This window comes from Thermobia domestica, chromosome 11 (genome assembly GCF_964235325.1).
Source record: "Thermobia domestica chromosome 11, izTheDome1.hap1.1, whole genome shotgun sequence".
Classification (NCBI taxonomy): domain Eukaryota; kingdom Metazoa; phylum Arthropoda; class Insecta; order Zygentoma; family Lepismatidae; genus Thermobia; species Thermobia domestica.
In genome coordinates, this window is record NC_137464.1 from 104,877,809 (window position 1) to 104,900,352 (window position 22,544).

The 22,544-nt window shown below is 33.8% G+C and overlaps 1 long non-coding RNA gene across 16 annotated transcripts in view; it reads left to right on the forward strand.

Moving 5' to 3' along the window:
* LOC145664340 (uncharacterized) overlaps positions 1-22,544 on the forward strand; it is a 513,034-nt gene that overhangs the window by 334,360 nt on the left and 156,130 nt on the right. Inside the window, exon 1 of one of the 16 annotated variants that reach the window (XR_014127393.1) lies at positions 111-172. The exons of the other annotated variants lie outside the window; for them this stretch is intronic. This is a non-coding gene — a long non-coding RNA (uncharacterized LOC145664340). Of the gene's footprint in view, positions 1-110; positions 173-22,544 lie in introns of those variants that run through there. 16 annotated transcript variants of the gene reach the window in all.

Here is a 22,544-nt window from a genome sequence, read left to right on the forward strand (position 1 = left end):
CCTCCCTCCCGTTGCCATTTGTATTTCCCTTTCCCCCCACCTGATCCCTCTACCTCCCACCAGCTAAAACCCCCTTTACATCCAATGTTAGTTCATATGTGTATGTGCGTTGGAGGATATATATGTGTATGTGTATATTGGCGTATTTATGTTCGTTTGTATCAGACAATCAGTAAGTTCTTCTCTCATGAGTGTGTGTGTGTGTGCGTGTATGAGTATGGATGTGTGCTAAAGCATGCCCCGTTCTCTCCCTGCTTCCGTCTTCCACAATTTTTCGTTTTCTTTGTCTGTCATTCATGAAACTTGTCAAAAAATTATTTGATACTATCTTTTAATAAACCCTTGTTTTTTCTTTCTTTTCTTTTTTGTTTTTTACTGATGTGTTTTTAACAACATTATTTTTTCTCTGTCTTCGTTTAGTAACAAGAGCTTGTCATTCATTCAAAAGAGAGAGCGAAACGCGTTTGATCAGTTCGAATAAAATTTGCTCTCTGACAAATACTTAATTTCTTCTTTCTGGTTTACAAAAAGAAAGAGGAAAAATATAGGTTTGTGAAATCAAAGAAAAAAAGTTAAAAAAAAGAAAAGAGGGTATTTTTTTAATTCTTCATTTTTCACATAAATTAAAGGTTTTCCAGCAAATTATTTTGCATTGTGAAGCGAAGTGAAATTCCGGTTGTTCCTTCATTCCTTTATGCATTATTTTTCTTCTTTTCTTTTGTCGTAAAATGTCAGTATTTAACTATCTATCTATCTATCTATCTATCTATCTATCTATATATATATATATATATATATATATATATATATATATATATATATATATATATATATATAAGTTAACGATTAAAAATGATGTGATTAAAAACACTTGAAGTAACCAGAACATAAAAATTTAGATCGTCAGGGATTTACATGAAAAGAGGTCAAGTGTTTTGCAATGGCTCCCGAAATAGAAAAGGTACTAGTTAATTCGTGTGGAATCTAAAGGTAAACTAATAGTTTATACAGATCATAAAAGTGCTATATACGGTATATACTACTAAACATACTATTTTGGTCATGTATATATGTGTGAGTGACTAGGTTCTAAACCACGTACATTAAGATAGCTAGCCGAGGCCACTAATCCAATAGAGCAGGAGTAGGGTGGCCAATTTCTTTCTCCTGTAGATCAAAAAGTGCTAAACAAACTGGAAAGTTTAGAAATGGAATAGATTGATAAGTTGAAAATTAGGATTAGAGGTAATTATACAGTACAAAATTGTGCAATCATGGCTTCATTACAGAGGTAGTCAGTCACTTGTATAGGTCTACATCATTTAATATAGGCCTACTTCGCTATATTACTTAGTTGAGTTGATTGAATTGATTTTGAATTGCCTTTCAGCAGCGAGGCCATATGAGATGGGACCTACTGATTAACGTGGAATTCGAACCACATGACCTCCTGCCGAAAATCGAACGCGGGTCTCCTACAACAGTGGCATATAAGTTAACCGCCTAGCCGCAAAGAGCTCGTTATAATAGTTAGTATAAAAAGGGAAAATAGTAACATAATTATTCAAAATGAGAAAAAGAAATTATATATATATATATATATATATATATATATATATATATATATATATATATTAATGTATATGTATATATTAATCAAGGAGAGAATAAACCATAACGTGACTTTCAAAACAACTATTTTTGTAGCATTTATAAGGTAGTACATCTATACTACCTTATAGATAAAGAGAAAATTCCCATGATCCTGATTATTATTATTATTAGATTCTACGGTCTACCCTATTCTCGTTTTGATCAAAAGAAAATGTATCATATTTTAAAATGTTTTAAGCATATTATTACCAATACAATTATAGTTTTAAAATAGTATAAATTAAAATTCACTTAGGTTTACACTGGAGTTAATAAAAGAAAATTTACATTACTTTTATGGTTTCACGTGATCTCATAAAAAATCAATGACAAGAAACTATATACCAATTAAACTGAACTCATCTAATAGATCAAACTTGGCATGGTCTCAGATTTTGACCACCTGTTCTACAAACTTGTGAAATATTATGGTGTGCAGATGTAAAATAAAAATAAAATGAAGAACGATGTTTATCGACTATGTGCAGTAAGTTTTACTAGGTAAAGTGTTTGGAGTTTATGAAATATATTTTATAACTGAATCTTACCTATAAAACTGAATATTATGACGGGCGGATCCATCACAAAGAAAAAGTGAGCAGCTCATTGTCAGGTAGGTAGGAGAAAGTGGTGGTCAGAGACACTTTGACCGTCTGTTTGACATATGTTTGGTTGTTTGCCCTGCATAAAAATTCAAACCATTGGCTCGGCATACTTCTAAAAAACTGTAGAGCATAGGACTATTTATAGAGTAGAGTTATTTATATCCCGTATTTTTAGCAGTGTTTCTCGAACTTCGTGTACTTGTTGGATAGATGTACATATACAAAATTATTACATACGTGCATCCTGTCTTTTCGATAAAAGCAATCTCTAGTACTTTCAAAATATATATATATATTATATGCGACGCTGAACACCTCAGTGCAGGTTTACGTTAGCTATAAACAAAGCGTTTTTTCTGGACAAATGTCGAAAGACTGGAAGCTATTTGTAGGCTTTCTTCTTCTTTTTTTGCGGGAAACACTGGGTGCTTAAGTCGCTAGATATGCTATTAGAAGTTCTATAATATTTACCTTATTAACTAACAGATGTGATAAATGTTGATATTTACATTACTGAGATGGATGAAGACTATTAAAAAGACGTAACTACTTAATGTAAGCAGACCTCGAGAACCACAGTTTGAGAAACACTGCTCTATAAGGTTACTATTTTATCATACGGTAGACATGTTGAGTACATATATCTCTACTGTGATATTTCGTAAAAGAAAATATGTATTCTATTGTTATCAATAATACTAAAAATAATATATTCAACTCCATGTTGAAAAATTGTCCTAATTTTGAATACCAAAGACACTATTAACTCTTAAGTACAATGAGTTACATCATTCATAGTTCTTCAGCTATTAAAGCTCAATTTTAATCTAAAACATATCATTAAGTCTTTTATACCAAAATTAGATACATTTCAAGCTTACAAGTATGAAGAATATAACAGTATGATGCTGTTTGATTCCCATAACTTTCTTATGGATACATTTATATGAAAGCAGTTAAGAGCAATGCATGTAATCCTTCTTCGCTATCAAAATGCTGCGCCACTTTGTCATAGATTTAGGTTTTAGAGGGAGTGTGTATGTGAGAGAGGGAGAAGAGAAAAGTAATTCTTTATAAAATATTGTCATAACAGCCATGATTTTTCGTCTGTCGGTGCATAGATAACTAAAACATCGAGGCGAAAAGGAAGCATTTGCCAAGATGCTCCCATCTGTGCTCAAAATCTGCCATCTCGAAAATAATATGAACGCATCACACCACAGAGCATTTGGTCTGCAATGACATAAAAGTTTTTTTTTTCATTATTATTATTCTTTCTTTTTACACGAATTCATTTCAAGGTTTTAATCGAGCGAGGGGATTCTATGCACGGTGTTTATGCAGAGAGTTGAATTCGCTCGAAATAATACCAGGGATCTCGTGAGTAAAACAGAATATTGTATGCACACGTCACATGGGTACCTAGATGTGTTACATTCAAATGATATTTTAAGATGTGGAATACATACGTATATATTCAGTGTATAAGTGCCGTATATGAATTACTGACGCATATCTATGTAGAACGGTTTTTATATAGAGGCTTTTATCGTCAACTTGTATGGAAATATCGTTCTTAATAAGAAACAACCAACGCTCAAATATAACTGCTACATTTTAGTTACAATTCATTATACTTACTTTGTAAGTAAGATAATCTTAACAAATGTTGAACACAAAGGCAGAGTATTTCCATCACATATACGATTCTCCGTGTTTAATGAAATGAAATGGTATCTGGTTTCTGTAATTCTGTCTTGTAGACTAAAGTTGGTTCGATTAGAGTTTCGCGTTCCTTTCAGCATCGAGGCTATATGAGACGTAGATCTACACTTTAAGATGGAATCTGAACCAACGTTCTAATTTCAAGTCTATCACACAGGGAATCGAGCCCGAGATTCCGTGCACCATGGCTCGCACCCTAACCATTAGACTAGCGAAGAAGGATCTAAAGTCTGGTTGAACAAGGTTACTATTAAAGATGCAATTAGCTAGCGGAGTCGTGACTCTCAGAATTGTTCGTATTCACGGACTTCAGTTTCTGAATAATTGCAGTTAAGTGTTGTTTGTTGTCCTCTCGCATCCCTGATACTGCCATCCTAGGTTTCTATGATATACTAGAATAATCCATTCATTTCTGTGACATTTTGTTTCTTTCATAGTTGAGAAAATTTACTTGATAAAACCATGCTTCTGAAGAGTTAAACTAACTGCTTATACAGTGATAAGAAAAATGCACGGATAATTCTCTATTATTGGTGTAACTTATTTTTGTATTAAGATTGAATGTCCATCCTCTTTAAGGTAGTTTAATTATTGTGAATATTTTCTTTCCCAACAAAATACATTGGAAAGATATGCGATACGTGCTGCCACATGTGAATGATCGATCCTTTATGCTTACCTTAAGATTAGTGATTGTGAGCGTCTTTGAGGAGATACCCTCAAACAATGAGAGGCTGAAAGAGCAACACTTTCTTACTGGACATCTGCGGTTCTATAGTGAACATCAAAACGATTTCTAATATTTCATTTAATCCGACATTTCGCGTTTCGTTATTTGAATGTTAGGTTTGCAACTGAAACATATCTCTTATACATAGATAGGCGTGTACCGGTATAAGCTAAAGGTTAAGCAAACTTTCGATAGGAACTTACAAGCTGATATTTTTCAAGTTTAATTCTATTTCTTTGAAGTCTAACGTTTCGTGGTTACGTAGAGAGGCTAAGAAAGACACTAATGACGAGATGGATGATAATAGTGGACATACATACCGACTACGTGGGTGCTCCGGGACTCCGTCACCCACACAAATAATCTTGTGGGTGCGGCGCACGCACAAAATTTTTAGTTTGGACCCGGGTTAGAAACCCGTTTCTCATGCGTTTAAGTCAGCCTGGTTACCGACCGAGCAAGGGCAGCCCCAACTTATCCTTATAGTACCGGCATATTTTACTTTATCACAATACAGCCCTTTATAACAGTGTTCATAAAAGATTTTAACTAAAAATAAATCAATCAAATATTGAGATTTCCCTGAAAACATATAGGCTAACACGACCGGTCATTGATATGCACCCACATAAATTTTGGAAAGTCGGCGCCGTTGATAGTGGAATGACAAAACTGGAAGAAAGCAGGTGAACCTCGAGAAAACTCACGTACAGAATGTTTGTCCATCACAAAGCCCACTTCGTGGAAGCTGGGGTCGAGGCAGGAACTCCATGCAAAACAGATGGCAGCTCTACTACTGGCTTCTTCTGGGCTGTATAATGAATAGTTCATCAGTAGATTACTTTTTGTTTAGTGTGGAATTTGATGTAAAATCCTTTCAGTTGTTTATGTGTCTGATATTCTTAGAAAATATAAGCCTAAGTTTACATATCTCATTAGTTTTCCTTGAAAAACCACATGCGAAAATTCGAGAAAAGAGAAGTACAACTAAGAAGCATAAAAGAAATATACGGAATCACTATATGTATGAAATCCATGCCTTTATATTTTTAAAAAACTTGAAATACTATGAACGAGACATGGTAAACTAAAAAGTGTTTTCTGTTGCAAAATGTCTCTAGTTCATTGGCCTATACTTGATTTTGTGCTGGATTACATCCCGTCCATAAACTACCAGTAAGTCCCCGCTTTTTTACCTTTTTTTTTTTTTTTCAAAAATAACTGTTTATTTCTTTATTTTAAATAGCGTAACTGAAGGACGCTCGACTAAAGATTTCATTTCAGTTCCTTCAAGAATTTTATAAAATTCATTTCATGTTTATTATCAGTAAATAATACTTTAGAAAGAGAATTGAATACCGAAATTATTTTTGACAACATTGAAGAATTCTCAAGAATAATTTTGGCTATAATGGAATTTTTAAATAATGGATTAAAGAAATTTTAAAAACTTTTACTTCCATAAGCGTTTATCAAGCAGAATAATTAAGCTAGTGGTTAGTGTTTATGCCTCCATATCCTGAGGATCCTAGCTCGAATCTTGAGACTTTACCAGAATCTTTTCCTCAGTTTCACTAGCTTAATACCACAACAGTGCATATCTTGATGGCGTTTCTAAGAGTTTCCGTCCTAACTAACTTTAAGAAGTGAGAAGTAAACAGTGTATTTAGTTTTCAATACAATCTCCGTTGACTTCAATACAATTTTTATAATTTTTCATGTACATGGTTACCTCTGTGAGAAAAACAAAAAAATAATCACAACTCTTGTATGCAAGATGGTTTACAATGTTGTTTTTCAGTTCGTCGTCATTCTAAAATTTTCTTCCTCGAAAGTCTTTTCTTAGTTTCGAGATCGCGTGGTGTTTAAATTTGAGCTGTATGGTCGATGCTGAATCTCTTCGAAGCCACAATTTTATTATATAGCTTTGGTAACATCAGCCGTGTGAGCTACAGCATCGTCATCCAGTAAGCGAACACCACGATAACTGTCAAAACTGTTTCAACGACTGATTCAAATTACTGCCTCAGAGGAACTGACGCAACTACACAGTTAGTATTAAACCGGAAACTTTTAGAAATATCTCTTAAGTATTGTCGTCTTTCTTCCACTGTCTTTCCAATTATTGTTGGTTTTTGTTATCGTTACAGAATAAATTAGCCTCTCAGGCTGTATCTGGAAGTTTCTCAATTAAATAAGTAAGTAGGCTGTACTGCTATTAGTACCTTTAAGATATCCAATATATCTTATTACAGCTAAGATGTTTTCATAGTTTCTCAAATGGCAGTTATGCCTATAGTCAAAAAAAAAAATAAATAAATAAAAAAATAAAGATAGGTGCCGAAGAAAATTGAATGATGGTAGAAAATTTAGTGAAAGAAACAAAATGAGGAAACTTATGAACACAAAATTATGCATTCCAATCTCGCTTTTTCCTGTTATCGAAGCCTTTATGTCAAGGGCGAAAGCTCTGCCACTAAAGCACCATATATCCACCCAACTTACCATAATGAACATACAATCAAATGTCTCTAACAATAGTTTTCGTTCATTGTTCTCCTAGCGTCTCTCATTCCTCAACGTTTTCCATATTAAATTCGTGCAAGTGAATGACAGTATATTATGGTATGCGCAGTCACTAGGTATACTGGATTCAATCTCCCTCGGGGTTCAGAAACCACGTTAATAGTTGGTCCTCTCCTTCACACGTTAATAATTGGTCTTACTCTTCATAATCCTTATGTGATATAAAGATGTAAAACTCAAAACTTACCTAGTTCGCGTGGCATCATTTACTGTGATTTGCGTTATCATAACATTTCCCATAGGAATTCATTGTCTGTTCCCAAGTCAAAATCTGTTGAATAGTTTACACGCTAAGAAGGAACAGATATCATTAATTTTTTTATTTAAAAAGAATATTATTGCGATTAATTAGCAATATACATTTTTAAAACTCTGAAAAATAGGTTATTTATACGGTTCATAAAATTGCATAAATGAATTCCTTCTATTACTAAATAAATAGAGGTCCCACAGGCGGTATTTAGAACGCAATGTCATGAGACCTCCTCAGCTGGTCTAGTGCTTAGCGCATGTGCCTTTGGTGCACGTTGTCCCAGGTTTGATTCCCAGTGGGAGAACACAAAAATTTAATTTCATAATCATTTTCTTTCATTAATCACCCATCTCCTTTAGCCTAAAGGCCATAAGCGTGGGACATTAAGTAAGAAAAAATATTTTCATTTCAATTTTGAAATTATTTAGAGGCTCAATGTTTCGTTGAAAATGGTATAATCAAGCTGGAGAATTGTATATTTGGAGGTGCACATTGATAAGATCCAGGGACAGGTTAGTAAATTTTGGAGACAATCGTCATTTTGATGGAAAGAATAATAAATTTGGGGTAAAAAAGATAAATTATAGGGGTTCGTGCAAGCTCTTGGGGGCAAGGGCACCCTTGCAAATAAATATATTTCCACCCTTACTTGAGGAACGTAAGAACAGTCACAGAAAAGACAAGGTCATATTAGTTTACTAACTAACACAATGCTTAAGTATTGTTACAAACATGGGAAATACATATTATTTTATATTTTAATCTACCCATTTACATTAATTCATATGCAGAAAAGAAAATCGTAGAACGAAACAAGTAAAGATAGGATTTGAACCTATTCCCTTTCTCTCTCTCTTTATTTCTTTCTTTTCCCGTTTTCAAAATGAATGATTTACTGGTTGCTTGGTGAGATGGTTGCATGCGTTTAGTCATGGTAAAAACGTCATTTTGATCCAACAAAAAACTGTTAAGTATGAAAATGTTTTATGAACACAAACTCTGTGCTGCTGTCAACGAGTATCTTGCAAAACTGGTTCTGATGTCGCATCCATATGGCCGTGTGTACCAAAAGAAAAATGTTCCTAGCTCACAGGTAGACTCGTCGCTATCTTCGCACATGGAATGTGAAACGTGCTGCATTTGATTTTCATACTGAGCTAAATTTCGGCTTATAGATAAGCACTGTCATGTATGTAGCACGTTGATATATTCTAACACTTTATTTTTTTTTATTTCTTTCTGTCTCTGACTCTCTCTCTCTCTTAATGTGTATGTGTGCGTTTTTACCTCTTACAAGGCTGAGTTACGAGACACGAACCTGATAGCATGAATTGAGGTAAAATCGCTCCTTTCTGAAATACAGTATGGGATACAATGAGTACTGTTCAACGAAAAAAAAAGAAAGAACCACGTCCCTGTATGCTTTTTCTATCTCTGTCTTTTCCCTTTCCCCTCTCTATTTTTCTCTCTCTTTCCTTTCTCGCGTCCCCTTCATTGTCTCATCCATTTATGGTAAAGTAGTATTCAATAATTTTTGGTCACTAACAGAGACGCCTGCAGGCTTATTTTCAAGGAGGAGGGGCAAAAGACCGATTCCAAGGCACAGGATCAATTTTAAGGGGCGTAACCGGCACAAAAGTACAATTGTAAATACACACACACACTCGTTTGATGCACGCGCGTATATAACCCATAATATAAAATGAAATTAAAATCCTTCAGTTTATAGTGGCACGTTTATGTCATTTAGGTTAAAAGAGACTAAAGCAAGGGAATGATGATGGTAGAATTGTCGGAATGAGAACATCCCGCGAAAACCCATGGATGAGATGTTATCCACCACAAATTTACTTGGGCAGGGATCTACCCAGAGACCCCACGCACCAGAGGTAAGCGCTCTATCACTGAGCTACCGTACCTATACATAATATAAAACAACTCGTACATATCCTTATTACCTACAATAAATAAACCATAGTACCGTATTTAATATAAACATGTTAAGTATATATTTATATGAAAGCAAATCAGCATGGTTTAACATGTACTTCCAAGAACTTGTGAGCACCCTTCGAAAATTCATGGGATTGTCTCTCTTGTCTCCACTACAGGTCACTATGTTTACGTCCAGAACACTTGACTAACTGACTCACATCTGTCGTTAAGAATCGTTGATATATCTGTATATAAGCTCACGAGAAATATATCAAATGGCAGTGTTTTTGTTTAGGCAATCCCGCATAGTATACGAATACGGAATCTGTGAAAAAAATATAGGTCTAGTTTTCATTCTGTTATTGTCAGTCTCGAGTTCAAATCTCATAGTATGCAAAAGGCCCCTTGTGACCATCTTCAGCCGCCGTAAAAATTTTAGTTGCTAGCTTAAGTAAATCTATGTTCAAAAAATATGTAGTCAAGAATGTACTATAAGTTGAACTCATCTTTTCCTCTCAAATATCTTGAACTCATCTTATCTTTGCCTTAGTATTCCCCCACGGTATGGTGTGTATTCTGATTGTATCTTTTCAAGAATTCGCTTGACTCCTTAAAAGGAAATTGAGAGATTGTACCTTTAAATATATGCTCTGATCTATGATTTTCTGTACATTACTTCGGATATTACACTATTTATATTTATAGTGCTAAATACTCTTATATCTACAGTGTATGAATTTTTATTAACGACTGATTAAAAAATTGTTTCTAGCCCCAGAAAAGAACGTCCAAATCAGAAGGAAAATAAATATTAGAAATACATTCTTAAAATGAGGAAACTATTTTTCTATATTTATAGCTCATAAAATGTTCCGTGTGGAGTATTGTACTCTGTAGGGCAGAAATGTGGTTACACAAAAGATTGCAGAAAAAAAAAAAAAACAATAAGAAAAGATGAACTATGAATGTAGGGAAGAATAATGAAAATTAGCTTTGGTGAACTGAAAAGTAATTAGGAAATAATAGGAACAGCAAGGGTCAATAGAACAACATTAGATGTAATTAAAAAAGAGGAAGGGAAACTAGTTGGGACATTGACTGACAAGGTAAGCTATCCAACTCCTCGACGAGTATCGCATTGAAACTTGCACAAAGGGAAGGACATATTGAAAGATGGAAATATGCTTATTCTTACGATTCGCAACGTCGTCAAACCGGAAGTAGAATGATTGTTCTCCCAAAGACCCTGAAAGTTATGTACTCTGGTCATACATGCCAGAATGTGATACTCTGCAACCTTTTCAAATGAAATGTTTAAGTTTTATGTCCCACGGTTATGCCGGTTAGGCTAAAGGAGACGGTTAAAGATGAGTGAAATGGTGAAATGAAGAAAGTGGGAGGAAACGGGAGAACCCCGAGAAAACCCATGAGCACGGTGTTTGAACACACTGCAACCTGTTTTCTTAAGAAGACAAACATTACAAACTCAAGATGATAACAGTCGGTGATGATTGGGATCTCTAGTACGTCATTGATGCGAATCGATGTCAAATGGAACACCATACACGATCGTAAGTTCCAAACGCACACGTTTACCTGGTGGAGAAAAGGGACACGGTGAAACCACAACGCAAGTAGTAGTAGTAGTAGTAGTAGTAGTAGTAGTAGTAGTAGTAGTAGAAGTATTAACATTATTAGTATGAGTAGTATGATTAGTAAAAGTAATAATGATGATAAGAAGACAACAAATAGGCTATATTGTTGGGGCCGTTAAGTAACGAAGGACTTTGGCCCATCTTGAGTGTCCTCTAGCACTGCTATAAAGGTTTTAAAATCCACAAACAACCATACCCCAACCGGAATTTGAAGTCGGAAACCTTGGGTCGCTGGCTTGACCCCTAAACCAACAGAAATATGATGTCGGCAATAAGATGGCAAAGAAATAATAATAATAATAATAATAATAATAATAATAATAATAATAATAATAATAATAATAATAATAATAATAATAGAAAGCCTTTTTCTCCACCAGGTAAATGTGTTCGTTTGGAACTTACGATCGCGTATCGTGTTTCATTTGTCATCGATTAGCATCAATGAGTACTAGAGATCCCAATCACCACCGACTGTTATCATTTTGAGTTAGCAATATTTGTCTTCGTGAGAAAACAAGTTCCAATGTATCACATTCTGGCATGTATGACCAGAGTACATAACTTTCAGGGGCTATGAAGGAAGATCATTTTATTTCCTGTTGCGAATCGTACGACTAAGCATATTTCCATCTTTCAATATGTCCTTCCACTTGTGCAAGTTTCAATGGGATACTCGTCGAGGAGTTGGACAGCTTTTCTTGTGAGAAGGAACTGTAACATGAAGAACTGGATAGAGGATACAGTGTCAGGAAATAGAGAGAATGGTTGATTCAGGATTGTATTGATGTATATCTTCGAACAAGCATCATCATCATCATAGGTATTCTGCCTTTGTTGGCAGGTCACTTGCCGCAGCTGAGAAGCTTCCATGCTCCACGATCCTCCGCTAACCTTTTCGTCTTCGCATATGATCTTTCTGTTTTAATATCATCCATTAATTGTAGTCTCTTTCGCCCCCTCCCTCTCTTTCCCGCCACCATACCCTCTAGGACGTCCCTCATGATACAATCTCTTCTTAGGCAATGTCCCAACCAGTTTCTCTTCCTCTTCCTAATAATATCTAAAAGTGTTCTTTTCTCACCCACCATTTCTAACACTCTCTCATTCGTTTTCCGCTCGACCCAACTAACTCTTTCCATTCTTCTCCATACCCACATTTCGAAGGCTTCCAGTCGATTTTCGTCACCCTTACGCAATGTCCACGTTTCCGCCCCATACAGCACAACACTCCACACGAAGCACGAATTCGAACAAGCAATTCTACGTAAAGATGAAGAAGTTTTTTGAAGATTCAGATACATAAAAGCTTCTCACCTTGTGGCACTTGTCTGCCAATAAACACAAAATATCTATGACGAGGATAATAACTAACGAGGTATTACTTTTGAAGAAAATATTAATATGTTGTTTGCTAAATAATGTCAAACTACTAGACTTCTTTAAAGTAAAAGTCATTTATTGATGATAGTAATATTTATCATCTACAAGTCGTCTGACAGTGAAGAAGGATTTGTTTAGAGATAATGTATCAATAGCAGGTGGAAAGTTTCAGTGTACTCACTTTGCAGATAATATCTGAATCTGAGTTAACTGAGCAAAGGTTAATAAAACTTTAGTAAACGAATAGTACCAAGGCGGAAGAAATAATTATTGTAACAAAAAATAATTGGGACAAGAACAAAAGTTGAAAAGGAGACTAAATCGAGCAATAGTGAAAGTCAAAAATGTAAATTAAAAAAACATGAATAAAAGTGGAAACTGCACAAAAAAATCGAGTTCGAGAAGAACAAAAATACTTGCATCGCGTTATACTTTTGGTAAAGGGCTAAGTAAAAATAATGATAATGTGTAAAGTGATAATTGTTTTAGTTTATGAAAAGCCGAAAGTGACTAGACCTTTTCAAAATGTGAGTATGGAGAAGAACTGTTTTGTTGATTTGGAGTTTAGTTTACCGTTCAGCAACGGGAGTACATGAAAATGGGTCCGAATGTGGGATCCGAACCACATGAGTTTCATTTCTATACTAAGCAATGAAAGCGAATTGGAAACATTATTTTATCGAACGGGTAACTATTGAGGAAGTACTGGGAATAGTATACTAAAAATTAACTATAGCGTATGTAATTTTAAAAAGAAAATCAACTGGTAGGTATTATTTAAAACGAAGTTGTATCCTGAAGAACATGTCAAGGTCTGATAGAAGGAAGGTCAAGAAGTAGGAAAAGAAAAATGTACAAATAATGAACAAAATAAAATGTATGGTATATTTCAAAACAAAAAAAAAAGTGCACTCCACAATGACGTAGTGCCTAGCATGTATGTCTTTAGTGTATGAGTTCCCGGGTTCGATTTATGATGGGAAGCCATCGAATGCCCTACAAGTAAACATTAAACTGTAGATTTTGTCGTATATAACTTCGTTGCTGAGAAATGACGTAGATACAATTAAAATGGGTCTTAATTTCGAAGAAATTGTCTTAAGAGCTTTATATAAAGTTAAACTAGACCCGCAGCTAGTGAATGAGCAGAGGAAATTCAGCTTCCACTTCCCGTTGCTACTATTCTCAGGTATCTTCTGAGTCATTCAATTGTTTGTTTAATAAGTACCATATGTATTCAAGAACTAAGAAGTAAAGGGTATACAGTGAACTGAAATTAGACCCCCAACAAAAATCTCGCTACCCCTATTCTCTTTTAGTCTTCTGGCTACGTACCTGAGCTCAACGTGCTAAATGAATTCCCTTATTTCAATTTTGTGTCCTAAATGCAATATTTAGTGAACGATTCACTCATAATTGTAGAATAGAAACATTGAAAATGTACTAAATATGGAGTACATCTAAAGTTTCACTACTACTTGATGTTACTCATGAAATTAAAATAATTTTCAAATTTTCTCGTTGAATTGAATATTTCGAAGTAAACAACAATATTTTTTCATACTGAGAAGCGTTGAGTAAAGTTACATGATCAATAACTTTTCAAATTTTCTTGTTGAATTTAATATTTCCTGAAAATTACTACTTTGACAACTATTTTTTCTTATTGGAATAGAAAGTACGTACATTTCTACAGTAAGGCCTTTTAAGTTTTAAACTAATGGATAAAAGCACTAAAATGTTGTACCATGCATATATCGGCAGAGGAATTACCTGTCAAACTCTGTGATACCACAAGATTAACAATGTTGGCAACGTAAATATATTGGGATCAAATTTTAAACTTAAGATTTTTATAAGAATCTCCAAAGAGCTTTTTTTAAAATTTTCTTTCTATCCCTCATAGTAAGGGTAGTTAACTGAAGGGTGTGATTGTCTTGTAAATGGCTCTGATGATTTTGCTTATATTTCAAACATCAATATTTTACTAACATCATTGTAAGTACGTACTATAGGATAAGTTATTTTCTAAAAAAAAAAAAAAAAAAAGTGTCTAAGAAATGTAATTTACACTTTTAGGTGGGTTTTGGGACGAGATTCTCAGAAACAATTCAGGTATTTAAGGTGCAGAGGCAGCTCGTAAAGAAAGTCACACCAGTATAAGTTACTTTGCTTGAAACTAAAGCAAGGAAATTTTCTGAATGTACTAATTGCTGTATACAACAATTAATGCATTAGATAACATTTATTCCCTTAGTTTCAAATGATCAAACTTTAATTTTTACCAATGTGACTCTCCTCACGAGCCGCTACCCACAAGAAGAAACAAAACTGAATGTTTGTGACGAAGTAAAAGATGAAACGAGACAAGCCGTTTCAATAGAAATAGATACACTTTCCTAGATAAGAAAGTCTCCAATCTTGTTTCGCAGGCAACTCTACAGGTAATTTTGTACGTATTTTACAAATAAATGTTTTAGTAATAACTCTACAATATGGCTTAACTCTTTTGTCTTCAAAACAATTCACATATAACTTCCACATAGGTGCATTAATTTTGATTATCTTTTTCCGTTTCAATGAGCATACTTTCCCGCTGGTTCTATGTAAATTTCATCAAGATGTAATAGTATAATAGTCTCTGGAGCTAGTCCATGAAAGATCTCAATCACGGCCGTCGCGTGGGTGGGTTGTAAGCGCCCGGGGTGAGAATTCATAGGCACCCCCTCCCCGCACTATTATGAAAAACAGTCAGAGTTTATTCTGTACTCCTAGATTTATTAATAGCATAAAATATACAAATATCTATACAAATATTAAAGCCCAATGTGTAAGTGATAACAAAAACTTTGTAGTTTTCTCACTTTCGCTAAAATCCAACAAAATAAACTTGCGATAAACACAAATTTTTCAGTAAAGTTATCATAGCGTTGGATAACTAAAGTAACTTTTTCAGGTGACGTTTGTAATTATTTGTGAGTATTTGCTTCAATTCAATCTTACATTTATAATTCATGTTCAAAATCAAAATATGCTCTCTCTTAATGTTTGTTCTGCAAGACGATGTTAACGATACGCTGCTTCAAAACATGTAGTGTAAAGATCATATAATGATAACATAAAAATAGTGATAAATTACAATAGAAGTGAGCAAAATTAACTGCATAATGACATATACATACTTTATTCAAGCACTAAATGGCGTTCTCCTGACTTTTCTGTGAGAAAATGTGGACAATATCTCCTTGAAATCTAACTTGCTGATTTCATCACTTTCAATAGTTAGTATGGCCAAAGAATTAAGTCTTTCCTGGGTCATTGTTAAACGTAAATATGTCTATTACTTGAGCATTTCTTGGACGGAATAGGAATAAAGAAATGTTATTGAATTCTTGAAGTTTCTTCAGTTTGTCCCAAACTGTCAAACGGATAAGAAGTAAGCAGTAGCAGATCTCGGTCAGTTTTCCAAGATAAAAACTCTTCTCACAGAGGGCTGAAGAGAGTTCCAGTTAAATAATCCTAGACGATGTTTTACATTACGGGTAATTTTACTTAGCCATGGCCTGATCATTAATAAAATATCTGAATTAACATTAATTTTTAAAAAAAATCATTTACTAAGATGACAGAAGAATCTGAATTACTTGAATTTTGTTTATTTGACGTCTCGGCGCCCGGGGCAATCGCCCTGGTCGCCCCACCCCCGTAATGGCCCTGATCTCAATGTGCGTAATGTGAAAACCGTAATTATCCGACTTTAATATGTGTATGTCCACGCATAATTTCGACATAGTTGAGCCGATTTTGACGGCCCTTTTTTAAAAAGAATATTCTTTCCTTGTTCTCAACTTTATAAGGATTTAATAACAGTCCTTGGAGCTAGATCATGAAACTTCTAAATGGCTGGCAGCGTCTATACGATAATAGTGTATATGATCACGCATAATTTCGACATAGATAGACCGATTTGAATTACTCTTTTTTCTTTAATTTGAAATGGAATTCTTTCCATGTGGTTCCATGTAAACTTCATAAGGATCTAAGAATAAGCTAGAATATGAAGATTTTCAAGACTGACAAAGTTAATATCGTAATTGACCGACTTCATTGTGTGCATGTTCACGCAAAACTTTAACATACATGTATATACTTTGCTTCTTCATGTTAAGTTTCAAAGAGTACACTACACTTTTTCCCAGGTTCTAATAAATTTTGTCAGGATATGATCACATTCTTTGAAGTTAGAACATGAAATTCCTCAATAAATGATAAATGTAAATATCGTGTGTATTTTCATGTATAATTCCGTAATGGAAAGAGCGATTTATATATATATATATATATATATATATATATATATATATATATATATATATATATATATATATATATATATATATATATATGGTTACGCATGTTCCGTAGGCTGACCCACTTTACAGGATGTTAGGGTTCTATTTTTAGTTTGGATATCTAACTAAACTACTGGAGTAACGGAAAAGTGGAAAATAAACTTTACCGATTGCTCGATTAAATATATACAGGTTGTTCGATTATATTTTGACGAACTTCATAAGAAAACCCTGTAGCTTTACTTTACTGTGATTCTCAAGCGTTTATACTCTGAAAGAACTTGTAGTGCATGAATTGGCACACAAAGGCGCTTACAACAGGAGAGAAACAATATGTATTTAGGAAAAGAGAGAGAAGACGAAATCGTGTTTCTTGAGAAAATATTTGACACTTCATACATACTTTCCTTATGTATCACGATGTTTAGTCATCTTCGGGTCATACTGGATGCACCCCGGAACATGGGTTTGTCGGGATGTGACTGGATAACTCCGAGTCATGGGTCTGTCACCCTACTCTTGTCAGGGAACTGGTTGGTCACGAATCTAATTGCTCTTAGATCACGTGACTCGTTTCATCTTTGTTATAAAGATTCGGTAATATAAAGTTTCTATTTAATTCTGCTGAATGAGTAATATTTCTACCTGTTATTTTTTAACAAGAGTGCCCACAAAGACGTCATGACACAAAATATATCATTAAAATGCTGTATGGTCGAGAAAACTAATTTAAAACAGCAACTTTTAAAAGATGCATAGAAACTGCCTAAGAAAATACGTTTTAAACAACGTTTTAGTGAGTATGAGAATTAGAGACCAAAACTATCAAGCAAACTTACAAAAGGTACTGCTTTTGAGGAGGTGGAGAATATTTGGGTATATGACTAAAAGAATTTTGGAAGCGGTATGAAAGTAGAAGAACTTGGAGAGTGTCAACAGTAAAATTTTTAAAAAGTGTCATCAGGAACGCAGCCAAAGAGGAGGTCCATGGAGTACAGAAGCCGTCGAAAAGCCATTCTCTCGAAAATTAAGGTGAAGCAATACTTGCACTCCCTGGATATAGACCAATATATCATGGACCATGGATGGGTGAGATGGACATTTCAGCTATTAAAGTTTAGTAAATACAAAATGTAAACGAAAAACTTAACATATATTGATAGGAAACTACATTTTATAATTATTGTTGTTGTTTTATTTAATAATAATCATCATCATAATCATAAAAATATTAAAGGCCTTACTGACGATTGTCATATTGTTGAGTATATGCTCGCCTTTTACGAGTAATGTATTAGGATATAAAAATGATTTTGGTAGTGACAAAACATATTGAAATCTTCCAGTTTCCATTGGCTAAGTTCTACTTATTGAAATGTAATAAAATGTAGTTCTAAGTAATTATACTTTTTGTTGCAGTTCACATAAGAGCTATGAATTACTTTTTATTTTTTTATGGTCCTAACAATCCGGAAACTTTGAGCGAAATATATTTTTATATAATATTTAAGTATTTCAATGCTATAGTGATACTATATTGAAGGATAGCGAGATTTGGACATTTTGGGGCGCAAAATTCATAGCTAACTCTCTAACTCTACAGCCTGTGAAACTCGGTTGTTCAGTGCCACGTTTACAGAAGCTCTCCATTGACTTCTGTCCTTAGCGAACTGTATTCACCATCTGGACCTGGGTCTTCCAAGTGGTCTTTCTCCGATTAGGATTCCAGTTAACATTTTGAAAGCATTCCTACATCCTTCCATTCTTGATACATGACTTTCCCACCTCGCCCTATTACTTAATAACCCTACTAACACTAATAATTTATCTTAGATAAACGATATACATTATGCAGTTCCAGTTTATTAAGCTTCCACCATTCTCGTCTTTCTTTGGTCCAAATACTCGCTTCATGATTTTATTTTCGAATACTGTGAAAAAGAATAACATCAATACTATATTTAGCTCTATAAATTCTGGTGAAACATTCACTGCTACACTATTTGAAAATTATTGTAGACTCCTGGGCAAATTAAATTAATGAATAACGGAATACAACAATTACGTATTGCATATCGAAATACCTAGTGATTGGATTTAACGTCTCATTTAGGCACTGTGGCTATAAGACGAAATCTACAGTTTAGAATGGGATCTGAAGAATCCTTAGTTTGTATCGGAGGCAAGTCTGCTTAGCATAAGTCAGATCCGTACAGAAGAAATGTGTATTAGACACTTGATCCCGAATGAACACTTATTACATATTCTATATAATCTAAAATCACAGTATACACTGAACATTTTTATAAGCGAATAATATGTTATTTTCCATTTTCAAAAGCTACTTGAAAAACATTATCAATTTACTATTACCAAGAACTTATCTGGTTTAGAGAAACTCGTGTGTATGATTAGAAAAAGATAATCCTATTTTTAATTAACGAGATCTGATTTACTGATAGTTTAAGTGATCTTAGTATTATTTTATAACTAAAGTAAAACTTGTTAACTGCTCGCCTAACTTGATCTCATTACCGTGTAATCTGATTTATATATATATATATATATATATATATATATATATATATATATATATATATATATATATATATATATATATATATATATATATATATATAATATTTGTTTCCCTAGTACCCTCGTTGCTGTACCTATGCTGCTATAATCATCCTGGATTCCTATGGCATACTTCGGGCTCAGAAACATAAATCGTCTTGCTTTTGCGATATATGATATGGAGCTTTTTTTACTGAACAGAATTACGAGCTTCTATTAGGCTGTAACCTTCTTCTTTCTCTTGTCTCCCGCTTTAGCCATGAACGTTTGCAAATTTAGTGAACCTTTCTTGTGAGGAATACTAAGGGATACCTCTTTCTTATTTGATTTTTAGTGTAATGTTATAGAAAATTATCAAAATGTACTCAATATCTGCTGTAGATTATTTTTACAAATTATTTGTTAAATAGGGGTCATCTTGGATACGGAGTTGTCATAGTTTCAGAAATATATGGTCTCATCTATGGGCATGTTATTACATTTTAAATAACCGTAGTTATTTAACGAATTCATTTATTGTTTAAGAAGGAAGAAGATTCACCCCACAAAAACAAGTGTTCACTTTCTACTCTGGTTTAATCTAATGAAAATTATGTTTAATTATGTTTTTGAAACAAAAATTGCAGCTTATATGTACTGTATATATCAGAATACAGTATTCAAAATATAAGGCAAGATAGTATTTCAAGCAAGTTCGACTCTGAACTAAGCGACCGAAGAGATAAACAGAAACATATATGCACAGAGAATATCTAAAACGCTTTCTTTTCTCTCACAAGACCTCATTGTCAGCAAACAGCACTATATTACTACAAGATATGATAGGGGTTCTTAATTTGAAAGCAAGAAAGTCTAATTGAAATTGAATATGGAGAAGATCAAAGTAATGTTCAAAAATATGTTCAAAAACAGCAACTTTAGAAATCAATTATAAGATATGAATACCTGAGACAATGATCTAATTAGGTGTATCAAACCTAATAAATATGAATTAGTAGTAAGCAAGCCTGAAAGTGCATTAGGGAGAAAGAACTTCAAATTAGGAGGTAAATTTGTCGATTAATCTTAAGCAAATCAGTTTCGTTGAATGCATTCTACCAGTTTGACATACAGATATATCGAAGATTTAGAAACTAATAAAATCACTCACAGACTACATAGTTAAACCTAGAGAGTTATATGCTAGAATATTAATCTACAGAAGTAGGAAGACGATTGCATGGATCATTAGGATGAAAGAAGATACGAGGTGTATAGGTCTATATAAAAGAAAATTTATTAATGAATCAATTAGGTTGGGCCTATTGCAAGAAGAAATAACAAAGAATGGAGATAATTATCTAAATTGAATATGAGATAAAAGGTAACTGCTACGCAGTTAACTTCTTTGCTCCAATTTCTTAAATGGAATTGCGTTATGCTGCAGCTAATACTGAAACATTGATTTGTGAAATATGAACAAAATTATAATGTGTTTTCGGGAAACACTGTTCGAAGAAAACTCGCCCGCAAAAGTAATCTACCTTTTGTGAATAATTTTATAAGAAATAATTTACTCATTATTATAAGTTATTAGTAAAGTGTTTATTATTGAAATATGAAGAAAATTGCCTGAGTCAGTTATGAGAAAAGCATACGGAAAAGAAATTGTCACTAAGAGAAAACTATGCCTTGTGGATTTTTTCATGAACAATGCCTTATTTCTATTGTAGAGATACTAATGAAACATTTACTTAGTAAATATGAACACAATCGACTGACATATTTTCGAGAACATCGCCTGAAAAAAAATGACCATCCAAGAGTTATCCCTTGTGGATATTTTCAGGACAAATTACTTATGCAATAGTGTCCTGTTATTAATGAACCATTTATCTATGGACTATAAAAAGAACAATCCAAAAAAAATCACCCCTAGGAGTACACTATCATTCGTGTTTACGTTTTTTCTAACAAAAGAGTTATGCCATATTGGCATATTAATAACGAAATGTTTACTTATAAAGTATAAACAATATCTTCTGAGTCGTTTCTGAGAAAATCGTGACAAGATAAGCTCACCCCAAAAGTACCGGACCCTTTATGGAGTTTTTTCTTAGCACAAACGAGTTATCAGGTTCAAAGAGTATGTCACTGTTAGGAGAAATCTAACAACTGTATATGCAATCTACTACATAATGGTTAGTATGTTTCTTATACAATACATAAATTAATAATTTAAAAAACTACTCCAGCAAGTATCAGATTAGCAACGAACAAATTTTAATGTCATAAAAATTAGTTACCCTAGATCTTCTCAAAACTCGGGACGATTTTTTTTCAGTATAACATCCTACACCCTTATCCCTTTTATGCTAAATAAGAATGAATGATTAATGAAAGTAAATGGTTGTGAAATTATTTTCTGACCTCTGCTACCCAGAGTCAAACTCTGGTTCAAGTGCAAGAAAACCATCAACGCTAGCCACTAGACCAGTGGAAAGGGCTAAAAAGGCTATACATGATAATTCAAGATCACACATGTCAATTTATTCATCTCAATTTGATCTACTGATTGATATATATCTTATCATTTAACAATAGTAAACAAAAATTGAAGGATGAAGATTAGAAATTAAAGTTTTTGACTTTCGGCATGTAAGGCCATGTTATCCCGTCACGTATGAGCGATGATATCCCTCGGTGAGCACACTATCGACGGAAAGGGAAGTAAGTAGCCTGGGACCTATATATGAGGTGCCATCCCGTCATTTGCCTTGTGTGATCGAGGAAAACCCAGAAAAATCTCACTCAAGATGGCTGGTCTGAAAAATCTTTTACGTCTTTTCGACCGAGTGTCCCCTCCGGGAATCGAACCCAGGACCGCTCACACCCAAAAGCTAGGTAGGGCCTCCTAAATAAAAATTGAAATTCAAGAGTTGGTCATAATGTTGGCCTAAAATTAACTATACTATATATTGTCGTCTTGCGAGTCTAATGATAAAATCTTTATTAGTGAATACGTCAGGCTTAGATTCATCTTAATAAGTGGTGTGATTATTGTACAGCATACAGTTCTTAATTTACAAAAAAGAAACTTGTTTTCTGTCG